The sequence below is a fragment of the Strongylocentrotus purpuratus genome, unplaced genomic scaffold (assembly GCF_000002235.5).
Source record: "Strongylocentrotus purpuratus isolate Spur 01 unplaced genomic scaffold, Spur_5.0 spur5_scaffold_2, whole genome shotgun sequence".
Classification (NCBI taxonomy): Eukaryota; Metazoa; Echinodermata; class Echinoidea; order Camarodonta; family Strongylocentrotidae; genus Strongylocentrotus; species Strongylocentrotus purpuratus.
The window spans coordinates 32,497,753-32,514,052 of record NW_022145605.1 but is presented as its reverse complement, the minus strand read 5'-3'; the positions used below and the strand labels follow the sequence as shown (position 1 = coordinate 32,514,052).

The 16,300-nt window shown below is 40.2% G+C and overlaps 2 long non-coding RNA genes across 3 annotated transcripts; one reads left to right on the top strand and one right to left on the bottom strand.

The window, feature by feature from the left end:
- Window positions 1-7,513: 7,513 nt before the first annotated feature.
- Window positions 7,514-10,488, bottom strand: LOC115926821. Its single transcript, XR_004065282.1, has 2 exons — window positions 10,417-10,488; window positions 7,514-7,576 (listed from the first exon to the last, which is right to left on the bottom strand). It is a non-coding gene; the product is annotated as an uncharacterized LOC115926821 (long non-coding RNA).
- LOC115926820 lies at window positions 8,646-14,289 on the top strand. Of its 2 annotated transcripts, none has more exons than XR_004065281.1 (2): window positions 8,646-12,719; window positions 13,960-14,289. It is a non-coding gene; the product is annotated as an uncharacterized LOC115926820 (long non-coding RNA). The 2 variants fall into 2 exon arrangements; XR_004065280.1 differs by having other exon boundaries at window positions 8,647-12,929.
- The last annotated feature ends 2,011 nt before the right edge of the window (window positions 14,290-16,300 follow it).

Below are 16,300 nucleotides of genomic sequence, written 5' to 3'. Positions count from 1 at the left end.
TAGGCATACGTTATACATTAGAAAAATCGAAAGTAGCTTCTATTAACTCTTAAGCTGCCCCTATGCAATTCACCCAGTGCCACAGTGCTAATCCCTATTGTGCCCGCTACTAATCTCCTGTGTGCCAAGTTAATTTAGGGTTGGTTCAAGTGCGTGTAGTTTAAATTGTTACTATGTTTGATCCACTATAACATCTCATCTGTATATTGTATAAAAAAGAACTGTACGTTAAAGTTGTAAGAAATTTAACCCTCTTTCTGTTGATACCAATATCATTTCATGAGTCTGTAATTTTGGTAAAGTAAATAAGCACTATCAGTGAGTTGTCAAACCAATCCGTTGTCTCATTTCCCGCACACAATCTGAGGGGCCATGATCAAAACTGACAAATTTGATGATAAAATATCGCAATTTTCTCAGGAAAATCCAATGTAACGGTATATGTGAAGCACACAAAATCAAATCAACAATTAACCCCCCTCCACAAATACAGTAAGCATTCATGCGTGCACACAATGCGCATCGCACAATAGGCATAAACAATTAGCTTGTGTACTTATGCACGAAAATGTGTCCGTGGCACGCGAGCGGATGAGAGTTTATGTGTGCATGGCAAGTCAACAGAAACCCGATTATGTGTGCGTGGCACGCCAGCGCCTGCACAGAACAGTGTTCTTGGCACGATAAGAGTTAAAGGTGATACATGTAATATTTGAAAATGATTATAATTATACAACAATATAAATATGAATAGATAAATAAACATCAGCATTCAGTCAGTCACAAAGATGGTATGTGCTGCACCAACCCTTTGGAACCAGTACAAAATTAAAAGGAAATGTTAAACAAATATGTCTTGAGCTCTTTCTGGAACATGTCTTTGTCTGATTGAGCACGTAGAGTGCTAGGAAGAGAGTTCCAAAGGGTTGGTGCAGCACATTCAAATGACCTGTCACCGAAAGTTTTGGTTCTGCTTCTATTTATTACTACAGCAGATTTTGCGAGGCAGATCTGAGCGATCTGGTTGGTAGATATTGGGCTATCAACTCGGATAGGTAAGTAGGAGCAAGGCCATGGATTGCTTTAAATGTGAGCAGGATAACTTTGTAGTGGATGCGTGCGGGAATAGGTAACCAATGGAGCTCCTTTACACTACCTGTTTCCTCTGAAGTGTTTGGGAAGTAATTTGCTGATCGAAATGAATTCTGATATATTCTGTGATTCTACAGTTTATTTTTGTAATGTTTGTATCAATGCCTTCTCCATGTATACACCCAAAAAGGCTCCTAAAGCAATTTAAAGAGATAGAAAGTTTTTATTGCATAATAAATTTTAAGTCTGTGTACTTCAAATGACAATGAAATGCCCACCCCTCTCCTCTATGGGGCGCCCAGTGTTGGTTGTTACCCTAGTATTTTGGAGGGGTTCTATCTCCATAATTTTCAATTAGAAAGAGTTTCTTCTTTTATGCCGGTGTTTATCAAAATCAGAATTAGAAATTCGAAAGCCAATCACTTGTGGAACACAACAAATCTACTACTTGTGATTTTTTTGTTGTTGTTGTTGTTGTTGAAATAAATCTTTATTCAGATAGAATCACGGATAACATCGTAGTACATAAATATTCATAACAAAGCACTTGATCACATATTTAAATGAGATCAAATCAAATTAAATATATCTATATTTTACTTGTAATAATTCACCACAAAGGACTACAGGTCTGCCAGAGTGTTTGGCTAGGGTCTCCCTCTGTACTCCTCCTCTACAGGACATGCATTAGATATTTTTATAGTATGTGCTCTTGTTGATGCAGTGTAGCCCCATAAATTTTGCCAGCCACTTTATTTTCTGAAAGTTATTCCCACTGAGTAGGCATCTGCGGGTGCCGGAAGAACGGCTTGAGGAAAGCGTATCTCTTTAGCTTCTACTGTTGGAGGGGGTTGAAGGGTTTTGAGGAGCCGGGCCACACTGTCCTTGGCCTCCCTCTCTCTTAGCTTCTGGTAGTCAGTCCTGATGTTCCGGAATCGTTTGTATATCTTGTCGGCCATCTTGGCTGCACACAAAGCGAAAGGAACCTTATAAAAAAAGGTACATTTCAAAGCACAGGAAAATATACATGACCAAAAAGTGTACATTTGAATGCAAAAACGAATGGTAAAGAAAAGTTGAAAAAGTTTCAAAACTTACCTTTGAACCCAAGAGACTTGGCCAGCTTGTTTCGTGTACTGTGAAATGGCACCTCAGCAACAATGGAGTTGCCCAGATCTATCATCTTTGTCAGAATTGCTTGAATAATTTTGAAGCGCAATATTGCGATGAAATGTCTTCATGCAATTTCCTTTTATACCTGACCTGTAAGCTTTTCCCTGCTTATACTCATTGCAGTGTCTGTAATACAGCTCCTGAGGTGTTTTTAACCTAAGGTATTCCGAAATGTCTGTAAAATACAGCTTTTGCCATCGGCATTTTGCAGTTTGGTCCAGCCAGCCATTGATGGTGGAAGGATCTGGCAGAACAACATCGTCAATCTTCAACTTGGCTCTATACTCATCCAGGTTAGTCCTCTGGGCGTGTTCTTTGGTAGGATCTATGGGTATGCCCTCTTCCCATGCTATAAAAGCCCTAAAGAAGGAATAAATTCAGGAAATAAAGCCTACCTCCTTGCTCCGGCTCGTTGAAAAACTTTGTTAGGCCACCTCTTTCATTAGCAATGTGTCCAATGATACTGGAATTGGCCTTTGCCGTTTTAGAGGCTTTTCCCAAGCATCTAAAATGCTTTTCGAATCTGTTGATGATATCACCGCTTCCTTCTTTACTCAGCCCTTTCTTCTTATCCATGGCCTTAGTGGCCTTTCTCATCTCTACCCCTTTCGGCTCATTGTGTTTTTTGCTTACTCGGTAGATGGATATCCAGCCTCTGGATATTTGGGGCATCACACAATGAACATGTCCTTCCTCTTCTTCTGTTTTTCCCCCTTGTTTTTCCAAGTTATTGGTTTCTTTTGTCTAGCTTCAAACAGAAGCTTCTTCCTTTTGCCTTCGTCGTTGATCTTGTGTTTTCTTGTCGGATGCATGGACAGATACTTCTGAACTTTTCCACATAGTGGGCATGAACGTGAGATTCTGTTCAACTTTCCCTGTGATGTGCTGCCAGCTTCACCCTCAACATTCTCCGCATTCTCTTCAACATCGCCCCCCTCTAGGCTCTAGCCAAGTTATTGGTTTCTTTTGCCTATCTTCAAACGGAAGCTTCTTCCTTTTGCCTTCGTCGTTGATCTTGTGTTTCTCTTTAGATGAGTTGACAGGTACTTCTGTACTTTTCCACATAGTGGGCATGAACGGGAGAGACCCTGTTAAACTATCCCGTGACCCTCGACATTCTCCGGTTTCTGTTCAACATCACGCCCCTCTAGCCCCTTGTCATCTTTAGCCGTAGCGGGTCACATATATGATTTAAAAAAAAACCTAGTTCTTCTTCAGCCTGCGTTTTATCCCCTCTATTATTATGTCTCGGAGCTTGTTTTGTTGATCCCCGTAGTCAAAATTTCATGTTCAAAGGTTCCTACAGCACAATGGGATTTGCCGAGAAGAGTCATTGTTCCTGTAGCGGGTGACATATATGGTTTATAAAAAACCTAATTCTTCTTCTGCCGGTGTTTGATACCCTCTATCTTGCACCTCGGAGCTTAACTATAGCTACGGTAGTACCTTTCTCCTCCCCTCAGGGCATTGTCTATTGGTAAATGAAAGAACTGCTCCTACAGTCAGCTCAATCATCTAGCCAAGATAATGTGGAGGAAAACTAGAAATTCATAAAGTTAATTTTGTTCATTTTTTTTGGGTGATAATTTCCTCTTCGGAGGTATTTATTCGGTTATTAAATACATTTAACAACAAATAATTCAAACATAAATATACGTTCACTTTTTAATACACCTCATCTCTTGAAATCTTTACAACCAGATAAAATCAAGAGCTATAATGTTGAATTTGTTCATTACATGTATGGAGAAATAACATAAGATACATTTATTGAAAACTGTGTGCTTCCATGATATATGAATTTTGGTCTCCCATTCTATAAATCATTCTTGAAGGTCCTCACCAGAGGGATAATTATATATCAATGGAAGGGATTCCTGATCCAAAGATTATTTTAACGTAAAATATTCATTTAAAGATAACACACACACACAACTCATTGCTAGAAAGGAAAGGAATAAAAGTACTCAACACACAGCACTACACTAAATATCACAAAACAAAACAAAACACACACACACACACAAGAAATGTCTCTAAACCAACTGTACACAATATTTTTGTCTTTTTTTGGAGAGTTTGGGGGATACTGCGATCTTGACAACGTTGCACATCGACAGCGATGGCGGTTCGTGGAGAGGGTAGCTGGTACCCGTCTTCTTACACCCCATGAACTCGACAGCCTGGCAGAGTTCGTTACCGAGATCAAGGGTACCCCAGAACTTGGGAAAGTCAGGGCTGCCTGACATCAACTGTTGGATCATTGCCTCATGGAGATCAATTATTTGCACTGCAATATGTATTGTTTGGACAAGTCGTGTAACATTTGGTAAAATACTTAATATGGCCAAATGCAACAGTGCCATCCTTAGTGCTGAATCTTACTATGAGAACTATTCCACTTAATTCCAAGTCCATACTTTCTAGAGGAAACAAACACACCTTTAACTTTCAATCTAAAAAACAAATGCATTCTTTTTACTGAGCGACCAAGAACATGCCAATGACAAATGACTGCATTTGCTAATTACATACTCCCAATGACATACAGTACATGTACAATGTACACACTATCATATATTAACATGATATACATTTATATCATATATTTGGTCTGTAATTTTCCTGGCTGAGATTTTTCCATTAATTTCGATAAGAAATCATAAACTAAAGTTCCTATACCCACAGAATTAAAAAAATGTGGAAAAGTCTTCTGAAAATATATAGCTGAAATGATCTGCATTTCAATTCCATGAGTACCGTTAAAGAAATTCATAAGGTCTCCGTAAAAATCTTCATACCAAAACATGAATAGGCCAATGGCCCTAGATCTCTTACTTTCTGTACGTAATGCAATAAGCTATGTGTATTCCATGTTTGTATGTTTTGCCATATAATGCCTCAATACGCAGACCGAAGTGATAGAGTAGTTTTTCTTCCCTTTTCAAGCATTGGTCTGATATTGAGTCTGAAAGTAATATGAAGGATGCTTCATTCAGTAGAAGAAAATGCTGGAAATATTCTGGAGGCAAAATTCCAGCCTACAAACGAGGAATTCCGTTAAATAATAAAAATGACGTAAAGTCTGATGCCTTTCAAGATTTTAAGTGAGTTTTAATATTACAGGGCATTTTAGATAATCTGCTAAAAAGTCAAAAGTGTGAAAAGGATGATAACGAGATAAAACGAATGAATTTTTTATTTTACATGTATGCATGATTGCTTCACAGAATTATGTTGCTTGTTTATTTTAACAAACCATGATATTTACATTAGAGGGGGGGGGGGGGGTTTGGGGGTTAAACCCCCCCCCCCCCCCCTTTGGTATTTTTATATGTGAAACCCCCCCCCCCCCCCCCCCCCCCTCTTGGAATTTTTTTTTTTTTTTTTTTTTTTTAATTATTAAAAAAAAATAAATGACTGACCTAAAAAGGTGACCTTACCTCCCCCCAAACGGAGCCAAATGTCAAATTTTCAAATTTTGAGACCAAAAAAAAAAAGTGTCCTCTTCCCCCCCCCCCCCCCCGCTTATTCAGCGGCTGGCTGAGTCGTTGCGAAATTTTCGGCCCGATTTATAAATGTTAAAACCCCCCCCCCCCCTTGAAAAAATCCTGCGTACGCGCCTGCAATTAACATTCTGATTACTAGTACTCGTTTTTTTTAGAACATACTGTATAGTATATATTTATCTCCTTGCTGTCAGATTGCGAATCTTACGAGCAAAGCCAGAATTCTCTAAGTTGTTCCGTGTGGTCTTCAGGAGATGGGGAACATCACAAAAGAAAATTTTCCACTGTAGCAAGAGGTGGTTCCACTGCTCCATCCATCTATCCAACAGCAGAGTTGGGAGGCAGGACTTCTTCTAACTCTGCAGTTGAGCTTTTGATTAGGTTTTCCATTACACCTACTTTCGTTGGATCTTCGAAGCTCTCCTTCTCAAACATTGGTTTCTTTCTTTTTTGTAGACTCCAGATTTTTGTCCTTTTTTTTCTTTTCATGTCAAAGTTTCTTTGATCGAAGTTTCAGCTCATCCGGTGTTAGATTTATTATAAGATAATTTCGTTTTTGAGCTTGGAATGGTTTTATTTGTATCTTTAGCATCCTTCACCTTCCAAGATACAAGATCTACTCTTGCAAATGAACACACACAGCATTTGTCATTTTTCATGTCTACAATTAACTTATAGCTCATGGAATGTACCATCACAGATAGATTCTCCTGTCTACCATTTTCCACTAGGACAGCATAGGCTCTGTTGAGCACAAAAGCTCTGGATGGCACACGGCTCCCTCGCCCGTTCTGTCCGCTCCTGAAGTCCGGAATATGATATCAAGCATCTCCGCTGGCTTTTATATATATATATATATATATATATATATATATATATATATATATACTAAACACAATATTTTATATTTCTCACTTTTTTTCATTTCTCTTATAATTCTCGAGGAACAAAGGAATTTTTTGCGGTGTTGGTGTCCGTGTCAACGTAAAACCAAAACTTCTTTACTCCCTTTTCCTGCTCTCCCGAAGTCTGAAGTTACAGCATATAAACTCTAAAATGGGCCAGTCTGATATATGAATTCTTACTGTATCCACGCTCGTTCAATTCGACTTGTCTGACTTTCCCTTCCTTCACCAGTGAAGCTGCAGTCTTCCTCCAGTCCTGTATTTTTTGCTAGAGGGACTCGATGCCAAGGGAGATGTTGAAGGTGTTTTTTTATCTTTCCGGTGGCCTAAAAATCAAAGAATCCAGCTATACTGTGACAATAACTTGCCACAGTCCTCTCAACCTTCTTCTACGCCTTTTGACTTGCAACCCACATGGTTGAGGCCTCCTCGAAGGTGAGAAGGCCATCCAATGACCCATTGCAAAGGGAAGATGCTATAACCCTCCTCACCTGGGCCACATGCTGGTTCGCATTTGCCTCAGATTTAATTGTATGAAGGGAGAATACTTATCTCACTTTATTTGATAAACTATAAGCTTCTTTATGGTGACTACTATGAAACCAAAGATTAATAAGCATTTTCATTACATCTAAAACTAGTCCATGCATATAATCTGCAGCTACAGTACACTGTCTTAAGCCTTGTGACTGTTTAAGCTTGAATACATTCTCCATGTATATACTGACACAGTTATTCAGTTAACTTCTTCCGTTTGGCTAGGGTATTGTCTCTTGCTCCTTCAAAGTCCTTCTTACGATCTGAGCTGCTGGTTTGGTCCCACTTCTTATTTTCTTTTTTAGCCTCTGCATGAAATTTTCAAATTTCCAAGCTGCACATTTGTCCAGGGACCCAAACCTTTGTGCATCTTTGACCAGATTGAGGAGTGCTTAGACATTGTATACCAGGAACTCTTTCCCGTACAATTCTGCACCTTGACTCACAAAGTACTGCAATAATTGGCCTGCATAGCTTCAATGGGTTACTGCAAGTCGAGGACTAACTAGGATGCAAATAGCAACACTGAATACCCTAAAATGACTGTAATTCTCTTCAGGAAGTACTTCTTTCAGGACAAACTGGCCAGTGTATAGCAAAAATTGTTGGTAGACCTCTCTTCAACATGTATTGTCTCTTGCTCCTCCAAATTCCTTCTTACGATCTGAGCTGCTGGTTTGGTCTTACGTCTTACTTTCCTTTTTAGCATCTGCATGAAATTGTCAAATTTCCAAGCTGCACATTTGTCTAATGACCCAAACGTTCTTGCATCTTTAACCAGGTGGAGAAGTGCATGAACATTATACACCAGAAACTCTTTCCCGTAGGTAACTTAATCTCTATCTTATAACCATTGCTTTAGATCTGAAAGCCATTAACTTGGGGAGAACAATAAATCTACTACTTGTGATAACTCACCACTATTAAAGGACTACGGGTCTGCCAGAGTGTTTGGGAAGGGTCTCCCTCTGTCCAGATTTTTGTCCTTTTTTTTCTTTACATTTCAAAGTTTCAGCTCATCCGGTGTTACATGTAGGTAAGATAATTTCGTTTTTGAGCTTGGAATGGTTTTATTCGTATCTTTAGCATCCTTCACCTTCCAAGATACAAGATCTACTCTTGCAAATGAACACACATAGCATTTGTCATTTTTCATGTCTACAGTTAACTCTCAGTTCACGGAACATACCATCGCAGATAGATTCTCCTGTCTACCATTTTCCACTTGGACGGCATAGGCTCTGTCGAGCACAAAAGCTCTGGATGGCACACGGCTCCCTCGCCCGTTTTGTCCGCTCCTGAAGTCCGGAATATGATATCAAGCATCTCCGCTGGCTCTTATATATACATACTAACTAAACACAATATTTTTTATTCATTACTCTTTTAATTCTGGAGGAATGAAGGCATTTTTTTGCGGTGTTGGTGTCGGTGTCAACTTAAAACCCAAACCTCTTTACTCCCTGTTCCTGCTCCCCTCCCTCCAAGCCCCGTTCCCCTCCCACAAAGCCCACTCGGCCCTCCTCTTAGGTAATCTAGGAGAAAGGTGGCTTGTCGAGGGGATGGGACGTTGTAGTGCGTGAAGGCATCTCCCATGGCAGTCAGAAAGTCCTGTACATCACCTGCCCCATCAAAGGTCGGTAGTCTCTTTTCTGGTGCCAACACAAGTTGAGGTGGGGGCCTCAATAAGAGCTTTGTCAAGTTTTGAACTGTCTCGCTTTCATGACTATCAGCTTTCTCCTCTGGGAAGAGAGGGTGATAACATGTCACTTTCTATTGTCCAAGGGGCTGGATGACCCCACCAACCGCGGGCAGTATCACCTCTTCTCCTCCCAACATCTGTATAAACCAAATCAAACAAGTACTGTTAAAGAAATTCATAAGGTCTCCATTAAAATCTTCATTCATACCCAAAAAATGAATTGGCCCACAATGGCCCTAGAACTCTACTTTCTGTACGTAATGCAATAAGCTATGCGTATTCCATGTTTGTATGTTTTGCCATATAATGCCTCAATACACAGCCACAAGTGACAGAGTAGTTTTTCTTCCTTTTTCAAGCATTGGTCTGACATTGAGTTAGAAAGTAGTATGAAGGATGCTTCATTCAGTAGAAGAAAATGCTGGAAATATTCTGGAGGCAAAATCTTGGCCCACAAACGAGGAATTCCGTAAAATAATAAAAATGACCTAAATTCTGATGCCTTCCAAGATTTGAAGTGAATTCCTATATAACGAGGCATTCTAGATATGGTATATACAGTGTATAGGGGTGAAATTCCGTTTAATCTCCTATCGACTTCTCTCACTTTCTTTAATAAATTTTGATAAGCTTCTTTTTGGTGACTACTATCAAACAAAAGTTCAATGAGCATTTTCATTACATCTAAAACTAGTCCATGCATATAATCTGCAGCTACAGTACACTGTCTTTAAATACACTCTCCAAGGGGATGTACTGACACAGTTATTCAGTTAACTTCTTCGAAGCCCCTGGCATTCCAGTGGTTGCATTTGCTTTACTTAGTTACACTTCTCTTGTTTACTCGTTTTTGCCAAATAAAAATAATAATAACAATAATGTTATGCTATGCAATGTGCAATATACATGTACATAAACTTTGCATTGTACGTACATGGTAGCAATAGGTAATGTGTAAGCGGCGCCTGGCCTGATATGAATATTCATTATAGATCTGGAGGTGTGCTCCAAACGATGCACCTAACAAAGTGGATGTTCACAACATCTTTAGTCTTGTGCTCCATGAACGTGTATGTTAAGTATTGGGCACTGAAGCCAGGGCTGTCGTTACGTCCATCCCCTTCCAATCAAGTAGTAGTATATACTTATTGATTAGCAAGAGTTTCTTGTTTCATGCAAGTTTTTATCAAATTTTAATAGTGTTTGCGATAAGTAAATGAAATTATAATTATACACATACATGTTGGTAACATAATCTCTATGTTATAACCATTGCTTTACATTTGAAAGCCATTAACTTGGGGAGAATGACAAATCTACTACTTGTGATAACTCACCACAAAAGACTACAGGGCATGGACAAAAAATGTTGGTAGACCTCTCTTCCACGTGCATTGTCTCTTGTTCCTCCAAAGTCCTTCTGACAATTAAAGCTGCTGGTTTGGTCCCAATTCTAACTTTCCTTTGTAGCCTCTGGATGAAATCCAGGGACCCAAACCTTTGTGCATCTTTGACCAGATGGAGGAGTGCATGGACATTGTATACAAGGAACTCTTTCCCGTACAATTCTGCAGCTTGACTCACAAAGTACTGCAATAATTGGCCTGCCTAGCTTCCATGGGTTACTGCAAGTCGAGGACTAACTAGGAAGCAAATAGCAACACTGAAAACCATAACATGACTGTAATTTTCCTCAGGAAGTACTTCTTTCAGGACAAACTGGCCAGTATATAGCAACAAAATTTGGTAGACCTTTCTTCCACATGTATTGTCTCTTGCTCCTTCAAAGTCCTTCTTACGATCTGAGCTGCTGGTTTGGTCCCACTTCTTACTTTCCTTTTTAGCCTCTGCATGAAATTTTCGAATTTCCAAGCTGCACCTTTGTCCATGGACCCAAACCTTTGTGCATCTTTGACCAGATGGAGGAGTGCATGGACATTGTACACAAGGAATTCTTTCCCGTACAATTCTGCACCTTGACTCACAAAGTACTGCAATAATTGGCCTGCATAGCTTCCATGGGTTACTGCGAGTTGAGGACTAACTAGGATGCAAATAGCAACACTGAATACCATAAAATGACTGTAATTCTCCTCAGGAAGTACTTCTTTCAGGTCAAACTGACCAGTGTACAGCAAATTTTGTTGGTAGACCGCTCTTCCACATGTACCGTCTCTTGCTCCTCCAAAGTCCTTCATACGATCTGAGCTGCGGGTTTGGTCCCACTTCTTACTTTTCTTTTTAGCCTCTGCATGAAATTTTCGAATTTCCAAGATGCACATTTGTCCAGGAACCCAAACCTTTGAGCATATTTGACCAGATTGAGGAGTGCATGGACATTGTACACGAGGGAGGAACTCTTTCCCGTACAATTCTGCACCTTGATTCACAAGGTACTGCAATAATTGGCCTGCATAGCTTCCATTTGTTACTGCAAGTTGAGGACTAACTAGGATGCAAATAGCAACACTGAATACCATAAAATGACTGTAACTTTCCTCTTTCTTTCAGGACAAACTGGCCAGTGTATAGCAATTTTTTTGTTAGACCTCTCTTCCATATGTATTGTCTCTTGCTCCTCCAAAGTCCTTCTGACGATTTGAGCTGCTGGTTTGGTTCCACTTCTAACTTTCCTTTTTATCCTCTGCATAACATTTTCAAATTTCCAAGCTGCACATTTATCTAGTGGCTCAAACGTTTGTGCATCTTTAACCAGGTGGAGAAGTGCATGAACGTTATACACGAGGAACTCTTTCCTGTACATGTAGGTAACATAATCTCTATCTCATTGCTTTAGATTTGAAAGCCATTAACTTAGGGAGAACAACAAATCGACTACTTGTGATAACTCACCACTATTAAAGGACTACGGGTCTGCCAGAGTGCTTGGCTAGGGTCTCCCTCTGTCCAGATTTTTGTCCTTTTTTTTCCTTTACATTTCAAAGTTTCCTTGATCCAAGTTTCAGCTCATCTGGTGTTACAGTGTAGATAAGATAATTTCGTTTTTGAGCTTGGAATGGTTTTATTCGTATCTTTAGCATCCTTCACCTTCCGAGATACAAGATCTACTCTTGCAAATAAACACACATTGCATTTGTCATTTTTCATGTCTGCAATTAACTTACAGTTCACGGAACGTACCATCGCAGATAGATTCTCATTTTCCACCTGGACAGTCCGGAATATAATATCTAGCATCCCCGCTGGATTGAAATTTGGTCGCCTCATGGCCCTGATGGCACCAGGCAGCGGATCAGCGTGGAGCACCCGAATCATGGTCATCTTTTCTGTTTTCAGACTGGCAGCAAGTAGGGCAAGTTACCCCTGGAGAGTTTGCCTTCCGGATACCTTATGTGGCTGATCACTTATTTCAATGGGGAAATCCCCTTTTTCCTCCTCATCTTCTCCCTCTAGTGGATGAAGTATCAGTATATCATGATAAAGCTGCTCTATCTCGTCCAAAAAGGGCACTTGGGCAGGCGCGTTCTGTTTAGACTCTATCTCGTCCAAAAAGGGTACTTGGGCAGGGGCGTTCAGTTTGGAGGTTATGGAGTCTAAATTTAAGTTTAAATTTGGCCCAGTATGTGGCATTCCTAAGGAAATATTTGGATCATCCGACTTGGTACACAGAATTTTTGTTCGAAATGTGCCTGGCTACATCTTTTCTCACGGCTCGTAATGGTGACTCTTCACCTTGATGTTCAGATAACTCGCGATTTCTCGCACTCTCCTCCCTCCATGCCCTGCTCCCCTTCCTCTAAGCCCGGCTCCTCTCCCTCAAGGGACAGATGTGAATTTCAGGTACCTTCAATGTTTTTTCTTTGCCACAGAATTTTTGTTAAAAATATGCCTGGCTACATCTTTCCTCACATGGTCGTACTGGTGACTCTTCACCCGGATGTTCAGATACCTTGCGATTTCACGCACGGTTTCGTAGAATTGGACAGCGCCTAATTTAAGAAACGGCAGTGCCGTACCATTCTTCTGTCAAGGGACAGATGTGAATTTCAGGTACCTTTGCCTTCCGGATACCTTATGTGGCTGATCACTTATTTCAATGGGGAAATCCCCTTTTTCCTCCTCATCTTCTCCCTCTAGTGGATGAAGTATCAGTATATCATGATAAAGCTGCTCTATCTCGTCCAAAAAGGGCACTTGGGCAGGCGCGTTCTGTTTAGACTCTATCTCGTCCAAAAAGGGTACTTGGGCAGGGGCGTTCAGTTTGGAGGTTATGGAGTCTAAATTTAAGTTTAAATTTGGCCCAGTATGTGGCATTCCTAAGGAAATATTTGGATCATCCGACTTGGTACACAGAATTTTTGTTCGAAATGTGCCTGGCTACATCTTTTCTCACGGCTCGTAATGGTGACTCTTCACCTTGATGTTCAGATAACTCGCGATTTCTCGCACTCTCCTCCCTCCATGCCCTGCTCCCCTTCCTCTAAGCCCGGCTCCTCTCCCTCAAGGGACAGATGTGAATTTCAGGTACCTTCAATGCTTTTTCTTTGCCCCAAAATTTCTGTTAGATATATGCCTGGCTACATCTTTCCTCACGGTCTCGATGTTCAGATAACTCGCGATTTCTCGCACTCTCCTCCCTCCAAGCCCCGCTCCCCTTCCTCTAAGCACGGCTCCTCTCCTTCAAGGGACAGATATGAATTTCAGGTACTTTCAATGCTTTTTCTTTGCCACAATATTTCTGTTAGATATATGCCTGGCTACATCTTTCCTCAAGGTCTCGGTTCAGATAACTCTCGATTTTGTGCACTCTCCTCCCTTCAATGCCCTGCTTCCCTCCCTCCAAGCCCACCTCCCCCCCTCAAGGGACAGATGTGAATTTCAGGTACTTTCAATGCTTTTTCTTTGCCACGAAATTTCTGTTTGAAATGTGCCTGTGTACATTTTTCCTCACATAGTCGTCCTCGTGACTCTTCGCCTCAATGTTAAGGTAACTGTTGATTTCTTGCACTGTGTCGTCAAACCGGACCGTCCCTAAAGTGTTAAGGGCCCAGTGCCGCATCTTTCTTCTGTCAAGGGACAGGTACCTTCAATGTTTTTTCTTTGCCACAGAATTTTTGTTAAAAATATGCCTGGCTACATCTTTCCTCACATGGTCGTACTGGTGACTCTTCACCCGGATGTTCAGATACCTTGCGATTTCACGCACGGTTTCGTAGAATTGGACAGCGCCTAATTTAAGAAACGGCAGTGCCGTACCATTCTTCTGTCAAGGGACAGATGTGAATTTCAGGTACCTTTGATGCTTTTTCTTATGCCACAGAATTTCTGTTTGATATATGTCTGGCAACATCCTTCCTTAACGTCTCGTAGAAGTGACTTTTTACCCCGATGTCCATATATCCTGCTAATTCCCTCACCGTGTCATCGAATAGGACCGTCCCTAAAGTTTTGAGGGCCCGGTGCTGCACCATTCTTCTGACCAAAGTCTGTATGAAGAAAAATACAGATGTGAATTTCAGGTGCCTTTGATGCTTTTTCTTTGCCACAAAATTTCTGTTTGAAATGTGCCTGTCTACATCTTTCCTCACATAGTCGTCCTGGTGACTCTTCACCTCGATGTTAAGGTAACTGTTGATTTCTTGCACTGTGTTGTCAAACCGAACCGTCCCTAAAGTGTTAAGGGCCCGGTGCCGCATCTTTCTTTTGTCAAGGGACAGATATGAATTTCAGGTACCTTTGATGCTTTTTCTTATGCCACAGAATTTCGGTTCGATATATGTCTGGCAACATCCATCCTTAACGTCTCGTAGAAGTGACTTTTCACCCCGATGTCCATATATCCTGCTAATTCCCTCACCGTGTCATCGAATAGGACCGTCCCTAAAGTTTTGAGGGCCCGGTGCCGCACAATTCTTCTGACCGAAGTCTGTTTAAAGAAAAATACAGATATGAATTTCAGGTACCTTTGATGCTTTTTCTTATGCCACAGAATTTCGGTTCGATATATGTCTGGCAACATCCATCCTTAACGTCTCGTAGAAGTGACTTTTCACCCCGATGTCCATATATCCTGCTAATTCCCTCACCGTGTCATCGAATAGGACCGTCCCTAAAGTTTTGAGGGCCCGGTGCCGCACAATTCTTCTGACCGAAGTCTGTTTAAAGAAAAATACAGATGTGAATTTTAGGTACCTTTGATGCTTTTTCTTTGCCACAAAATTTCTGTTTGAAATGTGCCTGTCTACATCTTTCCTCACATAGTCCTCTAGTGACTCTTCACCTCGATGTTAAGGTAACTGTTGATTTCTCGCACTGTGTCGTCAAACCGGACCGTCCCTAAAGTGTTAAGGGCCCGGTGCCGCATCGTTATTCTGTCAAGGGACAGATGTGTATTTCAGGTACTTTTGATGCTTTTTCTTTGCAACAGAATTTCTGTCACAATTATGCCTGGCTACATCTTTCCTCACATAGTCGTACTGTTGACTCTTCACCTGGATGTTTATATAGCTGGTGATTTCCCGCACGGTTTCGTTGAATAGGACGGTGCCTAATTTTGTAAGCGCCCGATGACGCACCATTCTTCTGACCAAAGTCTGTATAAAGAATAATAGGAGACATAATATTGGTTTTGCAAAATATTGTTTAAGAAGCATGAACTAAAGAGGGACACTTCTAATTAAAGGTACCAATTAGCATTTACAGTACATATATATATATATATATATATATATATTCATTATTATCTTCTTGCAAAAATTTCTGCCTCTTGAACGTTGTTTGTCTTCAAGGCATCTATGACCATCTATGTTACAAATAATTATTTCAAAAGTCTGAATGCGAATTGCATATATTATGTGTTGTAAGTTAGGACAAGCCAAAATGCAACAAGCAACAATTAATGTATGCAATCCCATTCTGGCTGTTGAAATACAAATACAGGTGAATGAAATAATTTGTAACATGGCACTTGATAAAGATTCTTGCATCTGATTACATTACAAAAATGACCTTTTATTGCTATTAGACCTCCAATTTACTTGTTACCAGTTAATTATAATTTACAGTAGATGTCAAATGTTATTAGCAGTAATAAATTCATTGGGCTACCGTCTGTATACCGCAAACGGACTTTCATCATTGTAAATTGGTTTCAATTTAATTCAATTTCAATTTAGTATTTATTGTCCATTTCTGGATATTTGATTTTCACTGGTGTAACATATTATATACAGATTAACATTTACTAATGAATTACAAAAATGTAGACATTAACAGTAAATACACAAGGTTTAACTTATTATTAAGCACAAATTAACAGAGGATCTAATGTTGTTTTATAAACACTAATTCAGAACAATAGTTAACATAGTAATTAAAGCAGAGCAAGAGGAGGTGTCAGGTGATCAAACGAATTAACAAGT